The sequence below is a fragment of the Phocoena phocoena genome, chromosome 12, assembly GCF_963924675.1.
Source record: "Phocoena phocoena chromosome 12, mPhoPho1.1, whole genome shotgun sequence".
Taxonomy (NCBI): domain Eukaryota; kingdom Metazoa; phylum Chordata; class Mammalia; order Artiodactyla; family Phocoenidae; genus Phocoena; species Phocoena phocoena.
The window spans coordinates 64,601,708-64,615,220 of NC_089230.1; positions in this window are offsets into that span (position 1 = coordinate 64,601,708).

Consider the following 13,513-nt stretch of genomic DNA (forward strand, 5'->3'; position numbering starts at 1 on the left):
TGCGGAGCACAGGCTCTGGACGCGCAGGCTTAACGGCCATGGCTCACGGGCCCAGCCGCTCCGCGGCATGTGGGATCTTCCCAGACTGCGGCACAAACCCGTGTCCCCTGCATCGGCAGGCGGACTCACAACCACTGCGCCACCAGGGAAGCCCCATGGTGGTATATTTATCTATATTTAAGCCTTAAAATAATTTAGGAAATATTTCTTTATTTTCCTAGTAAAATACAAGTTCATTGAAAAAGAGAGCTGTTAAAAAGAACAGAATTGGGGTAAGAGAATATGTTTGAAAAAAATGGTAAACATTACTAATTTAAAATGAAAGGTCAGGCATATATTGTGTATATAATTTTTAAAACATACATTTACTTATTTGTTTGTTGCTACTTTCCATCATCCTGCATATGGAAGTGATACAGAATTTACATTTTAGGTTATAGGAATCAAGTCCTTTAAATTAAAAAAAAGTAATCAATAAAGTTATTTTTTAAAATGATACTTTTCAAAATCTGATGTCATTACTAAGCTTATGCAATTTCAAAGAAGAATCTTTGTATATTTAGAAACGAATTCATTTTCACATGAACAGATAATCTCATTGTTACTAGATTTAAAACCTAGTTCACATGAGTTTGGGACACTTATTTGTACCATTTCCTTCTTCAAAAAAATGTACCACTTGGTCCCATGTCTGATAATATTAATTTTCTTGGTTTCTATTCAATACATTTTAAATTTTCAAAAAAATATGATTCTGACAAACATTTAAAGGACACACAGGAATGCGATGAGCCAGATATTGTAACTATATGTGAAGGGATTAAGCAGCTTAAAACACATTGTCACAGATCCTGGAATCTCCCCTCTTTCTTGACAACAAAGGTTGAGTTTTCCTGGCTGCAACCATGGAGACTATTTTCAAGCTGTTTGGCAGGCGCAGTCCTGTACACCTCAATTAATATATCTTCTTGGGGATGGGGGGACATCACCTTTGTAAAGATGTTTATGTTAAAGCCATGAATAAAATGCTTATAAATCCTGCAAAACAGAGCTCATTCATTTACAGCTGTTGATGACAAAAATACCACTGAGAACAGCTTTTATTTCTACTTAGCTGACAATAAACTGAAACCACCAGTCCAGGCACAATTAGGATGACAGGACATGTTACACTCTTATCTCAAGTTCCTCTTTGGCTCCCATGCCGCCTTGATGGCTGTGCTCTGCTGTCTCCTGCTTTGAGAATCCGGTGCCCCTCTGTTTTCTATTCCTAGTTCTCAAGGTTCTAATGCCCATCAGGACACTTTTGAATTTACTCACTTATTGCCCTTTACATGAAAGGATTTCAAGTGTGCTCCTAAAGCCTTAGACTCTTCAGCTTTTTATCTTTAATTGTGAAATAAATGTTAGAAATTCATGAGCAGCTGGCTCACAGAATTGTTAAAATACCTGAAATTAAAAAATACACTCTGTTCTGCTATAATACTTGTTTGAGAACAGAACTTGTTCCAATGTGATTGATATATTAGGGAACAATTTAAGCATAATGCAGATTTCACATTTGCTTATGTGCAAATTCCTCTTCTAGAAACACCAGATGTACTCAGAAAACAGCACCCGCCTGAATCCAGCTGCACTGGGATACACAAAACTCAAGACACACACATCTCAAACCTCTACTAGTTACTTCAGCTCACCACGGTAAATAAGAGCTACAACCATGCACATTTGATGACGTTACAAATTTCATCCAATTTCTGACAACCTTCCTTCTATAATACCCTCCTATCATTCAAAATAATTCGCAAACTTAACTAACCTTCCATCACTCAATTCCACAAGCAAACTCCTGGTCTCTTTAAAAGTGACGTGCCGCATTTATTGTAGTATTTACATATTTCTAAAGCAGTTAATATGTGTAAAACTGTGCCACTATTTTTATTAAGTTGTTACTTTTTTCTTATGTGCCATTGATGGAGTTTTTGAGTGTTGAGCATCTGTGGTTTTTGTTGCATGATTTTGCATAGTGTGATGATTTTTAGGAACATATATTTAGCATATGTTTCTTACACTTATAGCAGAACTGACTGTATGAAACTTCCTCCATTCCCAAGAATATCTTACATTTCCTGGGAGGATGTTTACCAGTGCCTTCATTGGACCTATTTTCTTCTCATCCTTGACTCTCATTCCTGTCAGCTCCCAGTTACCACACAAAGACTAGGGTTATTTTTTCGTTTTCATTTTTTCTTTTCTAAACTTGAGAATAGATAGAAAACGCGTGGACATTATTCTAAAGAATTTGGTTTTTATTGGGAGGATAGGAGGTACTCTTGAAAATGTTAAGTTGGAGAATGAAGATGGAAGACAAGCCCGTGCAGGTGAGGGTTCTGTGTGAAACTTTCTGTCAGAAAGTTCTATGGATCAATAGCCTGTGGCTTCCTGGAGGAAGATTCCTGGAGATTGTCTTATCATCTCTAAAGTCCCAATGCTGGGCATCCTGCCTTACCTGGAATGGTTCAAAGTGTTTACTGAACTTAATTCCAACAGTACAAATGCGGATCAGTCCTAAACATGGTCACCGAGAGACACTGAAAAAGTCTTAATAATAATGCAGATAATCAATTTCTCCACTTAGACAAGGAAGCATTCCCACACATTTTAGGAAAAAAAATGTTTGACAATGAAAACTGAAACAAAAATGATTTTTCATTTACCCTAGCTAAATAGTATGCTCTTTGAATTCCTGTTTAAAGCTTAGTAATTCTGGGCACAGTGCCTTTCCCCTCATGATATGATTGATAATCATTCAGTTCATCAGAAAACCAATTATTCAGAATGTTCCACTTCCTCACAAGCATTCTATTTAAGTGTCTACCGTGTAGAGTTTAATGTCATCACACACTTTGGCTATTTTAATTTTTTAAAAGTATTTGGGAATGTTTATTATTATTATAGAATCCTCCAGAGACAGAAATATGGATATTTCTATCCATATTTCCTATGCAATACTTATACAGTAAAAGCTAAGGAAGAGAATGAAAATCAGAAGTAAAACCATAGAGACTATGGAACCATTGTATGGCTTGTTCTAAATGTGGTATCTTCTGGGTGACTCTGACTTCATTTCAATTAAGTGCTTATTACAACTCTCCAGGTGGGTAGCCCATCTGCTTCTCATAAGGCAACGTCACCCAAGCTCCTGGCTCCCTTCCCTGCCAATTAGTCCCCTATATGCAATTTATATGAGTGTTACAGAGCTTGGATAGGTGTGAATATTGGAGCTTCCTATAGTTTTGCTGAAATCTGATTTAAGCATACACTGACAAAGGAATGGAAAGAGTAAACATCAATATGGGAATTTAGGGATTTGTATAAATGCTATACATTTTTATTCCCTAGGTGGTTAGGTGAACTTGAAATTGTATTCCCTTTGGCTTAAAATAGATGAATCACCTAATATTAGATTCATTTTTTTAGCAATAATGTCATTGTTTTCTACCCTACTTCTCACTGAAATTCAAATATAAGACAGTTTTTCAAACATGGTTTAAGAACCTATAATTAACCATGGTCTTCTTGTGCACATTGATCCCTGTGTATGTTCTACATGTTTGCCAGTTGTTCAAAGTGGATGCATTTGACCACAAATAGTTTTATTGCCTCAATGCATTATTCTGTGTGGCAAAAATAAAGCCAGACTGGAATTATCTAGGCCAAATGATACAGTGAGTTTCTAGGAAGCCTGAGGCTGATTGGCTGTTTTGCATTGAGAAGAAGCCACTGTAGAGAGACACTTCAAGTAAAACTTCGTTGTGAAATAGTTGATTGAGGAAACAGAATTGAAAGTTCAGTTTAACACATTAAGCCACTCTTATGTGCTATCTGAGTAGATTCCCTGGAGATAGTCTACCACCTTCAATATGTTTACCAAATTTTTACTTGAAAGTTTGTTGTTGTCATGGAATAGATATAACCTGAATTAAAGCTATAATGTTATTAAATAATAATCTGACAACTTAAGAAAATGAGAACTGCAATTGTAAGCTTTGTTACTGTTGGAGGTAGTGCTAAAATAAAAATTCATCAGAACCCTCAATTAATAATTATATATATTTTAATTTTTTAAACAAGTTACTTTAGGCTCTTGTTATAAGTATAGACTAAGCTGTTGTCCCAAAGAGACCCATAATATCAGTGATGTGAGAAAAACAATAGAATTTTATATTTCTTACCTGTGACAATCAGGAGGTAGGCAAGAGCTCCAGGTCAGATAGTCAGTTCTGATTCATGAGGTCACGCAGGGATCAGATTAATTTCTCTCCACCTTTCCAGAGGAGATTTTCTTTGTCTGTGTGGGGGAGGCTGACCACCATTAGAAACTCCTTGTGTTTCTGTCATTAAGAGAGAAATGAGAAGATGGACCACAATTTCCATTTAAAAGATGTGACCCAGTACTTGTACACACAGTTTTACATACCTACTTGCAAGTGAGGCTGAGAAATACAACACTCTTTTGTGCAAAGGAAGAAGGGGAGGTGGATACAGGAGCAATCTTTTTTTAAAAATTTTTATTGGAATATAGTTGATTTACAATGTTGTGGTAGTTTCTGCTGTACAGCAAAGTGAATCCGTTATACATATACATATATCCACACATTTAAAAATTCTTTTCTCATATAGGCCATTACAGAGTACTAACCTTACATCTAAAGCAATTAGAGAAAGAAGAACAAAAAACCCCAAAGTTAGCAGAAGGAATGAAATCATAAAGATCAGATCAGAAATAAATGAAAATGAAATGAAGGAAACAATAGCAAAGGTCAATAAAACTAAAAGCTGGTTCTTTGAGAAAATAAACAAAATTGGTAAACTATTAGCCAGACTCATCCAGAAAAAAAGGGAAAAGACTCAAATCAATAGAATTAGAAATGAAAAAGGAGAAGTAACAACTGACATGGCAGAAATACAAAGGATCATGAGAGATTACTACAAGCAACTATATGCCAATAAAATGGACAACCTGGAAGAAATGGACAAATTCTTAGAAAAGCACAACCTTCTGAGACTGAACCAGGAAGAAACAGAAAATATAAACAGACCTATCACAAGCACTGAAATTGAAACTGTGATTAAAAATCTTCCAAGAAACAAAAGCCCAGAACCAAATGCCTTCACAGGTGAATTCTATCAAACATTTAGAGAAAAGTTAACACCTATCCTTCTCAAACTCTTCCAAAGTTTAGCAGAGGAAGGAAAACTCCCAAACTCTTTCTACGACACCACCATCACCCTGATACCAAAACCAGACAAAGGTGTCACAAAAAAAGAAACTACATACCAATATCACTGATGAACATGCAAAAATGTTGCAAAAATCCTCAACAAAATACTACCACAAGAATCCAACAGCACATTAAACGGATCATACACCATGATCAAGTGGGGTTTATCCCAGGAATTCAAGGATTCTTCAATATAAGCAAATCAATCAACGTGATACACCATATTAAAAAATTGAAGGAGAAAAACCATATGATCACCTCAATAGATGAAGAAAAGCTTTCAACAAAATTGAACACCCATTTATGATAAAACCCTCCAGAAAGTAGGCATGGGGGAAACTCCCTCAAAATAATAAATGCCATATATGACAAACTGACAGCTAACATCGTTCTCAGTGGTGAAAAAGTGAAACCATTTCCTCTAAGATCAGGAGCAAGACAAGGCTGTCCACTCTCACTGCTACTATTCAACATAGTTTTGGAAGTGTTAGCCACAGCAGGCAGAGAAGAAAAAGAAATAAAAGGAATCCCAATCGGAAAAGAAGAAGTAAAGCTGTCACTGTTTGCAGATGACATGATACTATACTTAAGGAATCCTAAAGATGTTACCAGAAAACTACTAGAGCTAATCAATGAATTTGGTAAAGTAGCAGGATACAAAATTAATGTACAGAAATCTCTGGCATTCCTATACATTAATGATGAAAAATCTGAAAAAGTAATTAAGGAAACACTCCCATTTACCACTGCAACAAAAAGAATAAAATGCCTAAGAATAAACCTAGGAGACAAAAGACCTGTATGCAGAAAACTATAAGACACTGCTGAAAGAAATTAAAGATGATACAAACAGATGGAGAGATATACCATTTTCTTTGATTGGAAGAATGAACATTGTGAAAATGACTATACTACCCCAAGCAATCTACACATTCAGTGCAATCCCTATCAAACTACCAATGGTATTTTTCACAGAACTAGAACAAAAATTTTCACAATGTGTATGGAAGCACAAAAGACCCCGAATAGCCAAAGCAATCTTGAGAAAGAAAAATGGAGCTGGAGGAATCAGGCTCCCAGACTTCAGACTATACTACAAAGCTACAGTAATCAAGACAGTATTGTACTGGCACAAAAACAGAAATATAGATCAATGGAACAGGATAGAAAGCCCAGAGATAAGCCCACACACATACAGTCACCTTATCTTAGATAAAGGAGGCAAGAATATGCAATGGAGAAAAGGCAGCCTCTTCAATAAGTGGTGCTGGGAAAACTGGACAGCTACATGAAAAAGAATGAAATTAAAATACTCCCTAACACCGTACACAAAAATAAACTCAAAATGGATTAAAGACCTAAATGTAAGTCCAGACACTATAAAACTCTTAGAGGAAAACATAGGCAGAACACTCTATGACATAAATCACAGCAAGATCCTTTTTGACCCACCTCTAGAGAAATGGAAATAAAAACAGAAACAAACAAATGGGACCTAATGAAACCTAAAAACTTTTGCACAGCAAAGGAAAACATAAACAAGATGAAAAGGCAACCCTCAGAACGGGAGAAAATATTTGCAAACAAAGCAACTGATAACGGATTAATCTCCAAAATATACAAGCAGCTCATGCAGCTCAATAACAAACAAACAAACAACCCAATCCAAAAATGGGCAGAAGACCTAAATACACATTTCTCCAAAGAAGATATGCAGATTTTCAGCAAACACATGAAAGGATGCTGAACAACACTAATCATTAGAGAAATGCAAATGAAAACTACAATGAGGTACCACCTCACACCAGTCAGAATGGCCATCATCAAAAATCTACAAACAGTAAATGCTGGAGAGGGTGTGGAGAAAAGGGAACCCTCTTGCACTGTTGGTGGGAATGTAAATTGATACAGCCACTATAGAGAACAGTATGGAGGTTCCTTAAAAAACTAAAAATAGAATTACCATACGACCCAGCAATCCCATTACTGAGCATATACCCTGAGAAAACCATAATTCAAAAAGAGCCATGTACCACAATGTTCATTGCAGCACTATTTACAACAGCCAGGACATGGAAGCAACCTAAGTGTCCATCGAGAGATGAATGGATGAAGAAGATGTGGCACATATATACAATGGAATATTACTCAGCCATAAAAAGAAATGAAATTGAGTTATTTGTAGTGAGGTGTATGGACCTAGGGTCTGTCATAGAGAGTGGAGTTAAGTCAGAAAGAAAAACAAATACCATATGCTAACAAACACACACACACACACGTATATGTATATGTATATGTATATATATATATATGTATATGTATATGTGTATATATATATATATATATATATATATATATATATATATATATATATAAAATCTAAGGAAAAAAAATGTTTCTGACGAACCTAGGGCCAGGACAGGAATAAAGACGCAGATGTAGAGAATGGACTTGAGGACACGGGGAGGGGGAAGGGGAAGCCGGGATGAAGTGATAGAGTACCATTGACATATATACACTACCAAATGTAAAATAGATAGCTAGTGGGAAGTAGCCACATAGCACAGGGAGATCAGCTCAGTGCTTTGTGACCACCTAGAGGGGTGGGATAGGGAGGGTGGGAGGGAGATGCAAGAGGGTGGGCATATGGGGATATATGTATACCTATAGCAGATTCACTTTGTTACACAGCAGAAACTAACACAACATTGTGAAGCAATTATACTCCAATAAAGATGTTTAAAAAAAGAATTTATATAGAGCTTCTGGAACCATCTCCATCCCAGCGTAGTTTTTATTAAACACGTTTCCAAAGTCACAGCCTTGAGATAAATAAATAAGGGGATATCTGTGAATCCTGTGATAATCACAGTGATTCTTCCTGAGGCTCTGTGGTGATTCTAGTAAAAACAACAACTGAATTATTGTTCTGTTAATATTAATAACAAGACAATTTTGTAAAAACAACGATATTTTCTTTCTTATATGCTAACTTGAATGACTAAATATATTGTAGCTATCTGAAAGTGAGTGCAAATAAGAAAATTCTTTTAAAATTTAACTGTTAGTTTTCTCTATTAGAAATTGCACCTTAATTCACATGAAACATCCCAAAACTGTTCTATATGCAATTATCATTAGAAAGACCTCTTTACATCATAAAGTAAGTAAATATTAGCCACATTGAAGAGTCTATTGACTCAGCGTGTCCACCATATGCGTAGCCATCTTCTGAGAAAAACAACCTCAACTATTCCTTGAGCATAAGTGGTGGTTTTTCTTTTCTGTCTCTTGAAACCTTGGCTGTGGCAGATTGGGTCTGATGGGACACTTTCTCACTGAGAGCTTTGATTCTGAAACATACAAAGGTGAATTAATAGATAGAACTTATAGCAGAGAAATAGAAGCTGATGAATTGAGGGAGAGTGAGATGCAACCTAAATGAGTTGAATTAGATTTTATTGGATGGGATGCAGACAACAGTATTTTTTTAAAACCTCCCAGATGATTCCAATGTACAGTCAATACTGAGAATCACATGGTGGGAAAATGAGGGAAACTTACTTACTGAAAGTATGAGAAAGAGGCCAGGGCACCATGACCACTGCTGTATCATTAGGACGGCTATTGCATTTTTGTGATATATTTGGGATATAGTTGTATGCTTTCTCTGTGAAGCCTGAAAATGCAGCTTCATTGCTGGTTTTTCTGTGCTTCCTCAGTTGGTTAGATATCCTTATAATGATAAGGTCTGAGGTAACGTGAGTTTGAACATAATCTTCGCAAATTGCAAGGACTTAAATAATGCAATCGTTTTCAATCAAATCTGAACACAGTATTATTATATTAAATAAACAAAATCCAGATAGGAGAAAAAGAAGTTATTTCCCTTAACCATTTGGTGGACCCATGGAAAATTTTCCAAAAGTATTATGGTAATAGAAAATATAAGATTGTTCTTTGAATTGTTAAAATGTGCTTGGACAAACACTGAATCTACGATTAAAGTAACAAATAAAATCATACAAGGCATATTTTCCACTAGAAAAATTTAGAGGTACACTTTCAAAATAAAAAAAAGGGCATTTGTGACACAGAAGGATTATGACTCAGAATTAAAAGAAGAATGTGAGAAAATGAAAATATTACAAATTATTTAAAATGTTAATAAATACAATATACTGACTTACATCAAGGAGTTACAAAATATTTAGTGTAGTTAAAGAAACCTACTTGCTAATATTTGAATACCAGGTGTGAGTTTGTGTGAACTGAAATCCATTCATTTTGCTATGTGTAGATAGAAGACATACTTTTGTACTTTAATTAAATACAGAATGCGTAACTAGTCTTTGTGTACTCTACATTAACAGCAAGAGTATGACTCACGTGCATTTTAATTTTTGTAATAAATGTAGACTTTAGGACTGGAGTTGTATGTTGACATCATAAAATGATTTTTTTCTTAAGTTTTATTAGTGTTTTTTCAACCTGTTTCTTATTTTCCCAAGAAATTATGCTGTCACTTGCATAAACTAGTCAGATTTTCAATTCCATTAAAAGCAAACGTATTAATAGTGCATCACTATTGAGAAAAAAACTGGTATTTATTACACGAAATATACCGAGAGTGACTGCTGAAATCTTAACACAAGTGCATTTCTTCAGGTTTTACCTTTAATTCCATCATAGCTTTGAACCACTTATTTGTTTTCTTCTTCACTCTAATATTGTGAGAAAGAGATGAAGTATTCCAGATGGGCTACAAATGTTAGTGACATACATTATTCTCTCCTGCTGACTTCTGCCTTACATGTTAGATTAGTTATAAAATTGCATAAATAAAAGTTCTCAAAAACAAAACTGTGTATAATAAAGATATAATCATTAACAATGTTACCAGTGCTTCTATGACTTCATTTTAATGCAAAAATAGAGTCCATACAGAACTCTTGACTTTTTCAGAGCATATTTGATATATGGTTAAAATTCCATCTGCTTTTTAAAAATTAAAGTATTTTAAAGTAGCAAAAACAACAAAGGGAAGTCAGCCAATATTTTATAATAACTATAAATGGAGTATAAGCTTTAAAAGTTGTGAATCACTATGTTGTTCACCTGACACTTATATAATATTGTCAATCAACTATACCTCAATGAAAGAAGTAGGAAAAACTCTCACTCTTAGGACCATAATAATGTTTTACATATTCTCAAAATAAGCAAATAGTTATAGTGAACTGGGGTATGGGGTGGGGGACCCAGAGTGGAATACAACCACTAATAAATGATTCTAACTGTATTTAAAAAATGAATAACATAACTACACTGAAGGAAATGGGGAAACTAAAACCAAATAACTTTGGAAAACAATATCTTGACTGGATGTTATGAGGCTAAAGACAAAAAGAACTCTACATATATGCTGAAGTATAGGTGGTCGATGTGTTTCTGCTGCCTAGTATAGACAGAAATTTTTGTTCTTGAACTTCGATAACTCATAAAAAACAATAAAAACAATTTATCTTTATAAGTATGTTAATTATATAAAAAGCAATATGACAATGATCTTTGTAGAATATTGGGTATTATCACTGTTTATATGGAAGGCTAATTTTTTTAAATCAAAATATATTGTGTCTGGAGTTCTAATAATTCCTGAGAAAAAAACACATTTGTCTCCATGTAATGAACAAATTAGTCATTAGAAGGTCTTTATAGTCTTTTCCAATTTTGCAGAAAATGAGTTTTCATGAAAATGACTGGATCAAGCTTCAAGATGCTATTAATCTCTGGTTAAGATGGAAGAGAGGCATGATCTAATTTTTTACTCTGATGGTTGAAGTAGCTAAAGTTAGGCACTTTAGGGAATAATAATTAATCTTCTCATTCCTCTAGAAAGAATCTCTTAGGTTACTGAAGACAGGGTTGTCTTTATGGTTTAACAGAAGCGCCTTATATAAGCACATGGAAAATTGTATTAACTGGAAGTCTCCTTCCTGCTTAGCATCTAGCTATTTCAGTGACAACCTTGCATTCCCCTCAAGACAGACATTTAGCTTACTCCGAAATGGACATGAAGTAATCAGGCATTTCGTAATATTGGACTAAAGCAGATCAATGAGTAAGGAGCTTTGCCTTTGAAGTTCTTACTGAAAGTTTTATTCTCTCCATTTCAGCATGGACTTCTGATTCTTTTAGACTGTGTATTTCTAGGCATCCTGATGTTTATTATTTCCTTTTCTGACAAGACCTGATATCTGACAATGTAATTATATTAGAATAGCATCTTCCCTCTAACACTGACTAAGCAATTTGACTTTTTTTCAGTACCAGAGATGACAAATTATTTTAGATTGAATCATGTGCTTCTTTCTCTGGAATCTTTTCCCCAAACTGCATTATAAATTCAGATACATTATGGAAGGAAGGCTAAAAAAGAAAAATATAATTGAACAATGTCCATGTATAAATACTATGCTATATACTTTCAAATCTTAATATAATGTGCTATGGTAACTAATACATTAATCTCCCATACACTTTTACCAAGTATTCTATTCTAATTTCTTGATGGATGAAAATACTTTAGATTCATATTTTTTGACAGTTAATTTTATGGAAAATTGTATTTCCAGTATATAGTTCCAGCTGTGACTTTAAACTTTTGAATATTGATAAAGTCACCAAGTTCTAGTTCTAATTCTGTGGGATGGTTCCATTACTCATACAAATCAGGAAACTTTCTAATATTTAGAGCTTAGTATGTTTAGCTTAGATTAATTCAGAAACCAGCTTAGATTTCTCTTTAGCTGGTTCAAATACGATTGAGATTTCTTTGAAAGACAAAACCTTCCAAAACTTACAGAAGAAGAAATAGACAATATGAATAGGCTTATATCTATTAAAGAAATTGAATTAATAATTGATAACCTTCCAAAACAGAAAGCACCAGGCTCAGATGGGTTCACTGGTGAGTTCTACCAAACATTTAAGGAAGAAACTATACAAGTTTCCTACAATCTCTTTCAGAAAAGAGATTGTAGAAAATGAACAATTCAAAAAAATGGGCCAAAGACCTGAACAGATATCTTAACAAAGAAGATATACAGATGACAAATAAGTATATGAAAAGCTGTTCCACATCATATGTCATCAGGAAAATGCAAATTAAAACAACAATGAGATACTACTACATAGCCAGTAGAATGACCAAAATCTGGAATACTGACGACATCAAATGCACGTGAGGATATGTAGCAACAGAAATTTTTATTCATTGCTAGTAGAAATGCAAAATTGTACAGTCTCTTTGACAGATACCTTGGTATTTTCTTACAACACTAAACATTTATCATATAATCCAGAAATCTCACTCCTTGGTATTTACTCAAAGGAGTTGAAAACTAATGTCCACACAAAAACCTGTAGACAGATGTTTATAGTAGCTTTTAATCATAACTGTCAAAAATTGGAAGCAACCAAGATGTCTTCAGTAGGTGAATAGATAAATAAATGTTAACTCATTTCTTGTTCATTCTAAAAAGCAATGAGTTATCAAGCCATGAAAAGATACAGAGACATCTTAAATGCATTAGCATTAAGTTAAATAAGCCAATCTAAAAAGGCTGCATACTATATGATTCCAACTATATGATATTTTGGAAAAGTCAAAACTATGGAGACAGTAAAAAGATCAGTGTTTGCCAGGGGTCAGGGACAAGGGAGGAATGAATAGGTGGACCACACGCAATTCCTAGGTCAGTGAAACTACTCTGTAATGAAACTATAATGGTGGTTCCATGTCATTATCAAATTTGTTGAACTGCATAGAACACGTAACACCAAGAGGGAGTCCTAATGTAAACTATGGACTTTGGGTGATGATGTGTCAGTGTAGGTTCATCAATTGTAATTAATGTATTGTTCTGTGGAGCGATGTTGATAACAGAGGAGGATATGCTTGTACGGGGCAGGGAGTATATGGGAAATCTCTTCATATTCCTCTCAATTTTTTTTCTTTTTTTTTTTTTTTTTTTTTTTATGCGTTACGCGGGCCTCTCACTGCTGTGGCCTCTCCCGCTGCGGAGGACAGGCTCCGGACGCGCAGGCTCAGCGGCCATGGCTCACGGGCCCAGCCGCTCCGCGGCACGTGGGATCCTCCCAGACCGGGGCACGAACCCGTGTCCCCTGCATCGGCAGGCGGACTCTCAACCACTGCGCCACCA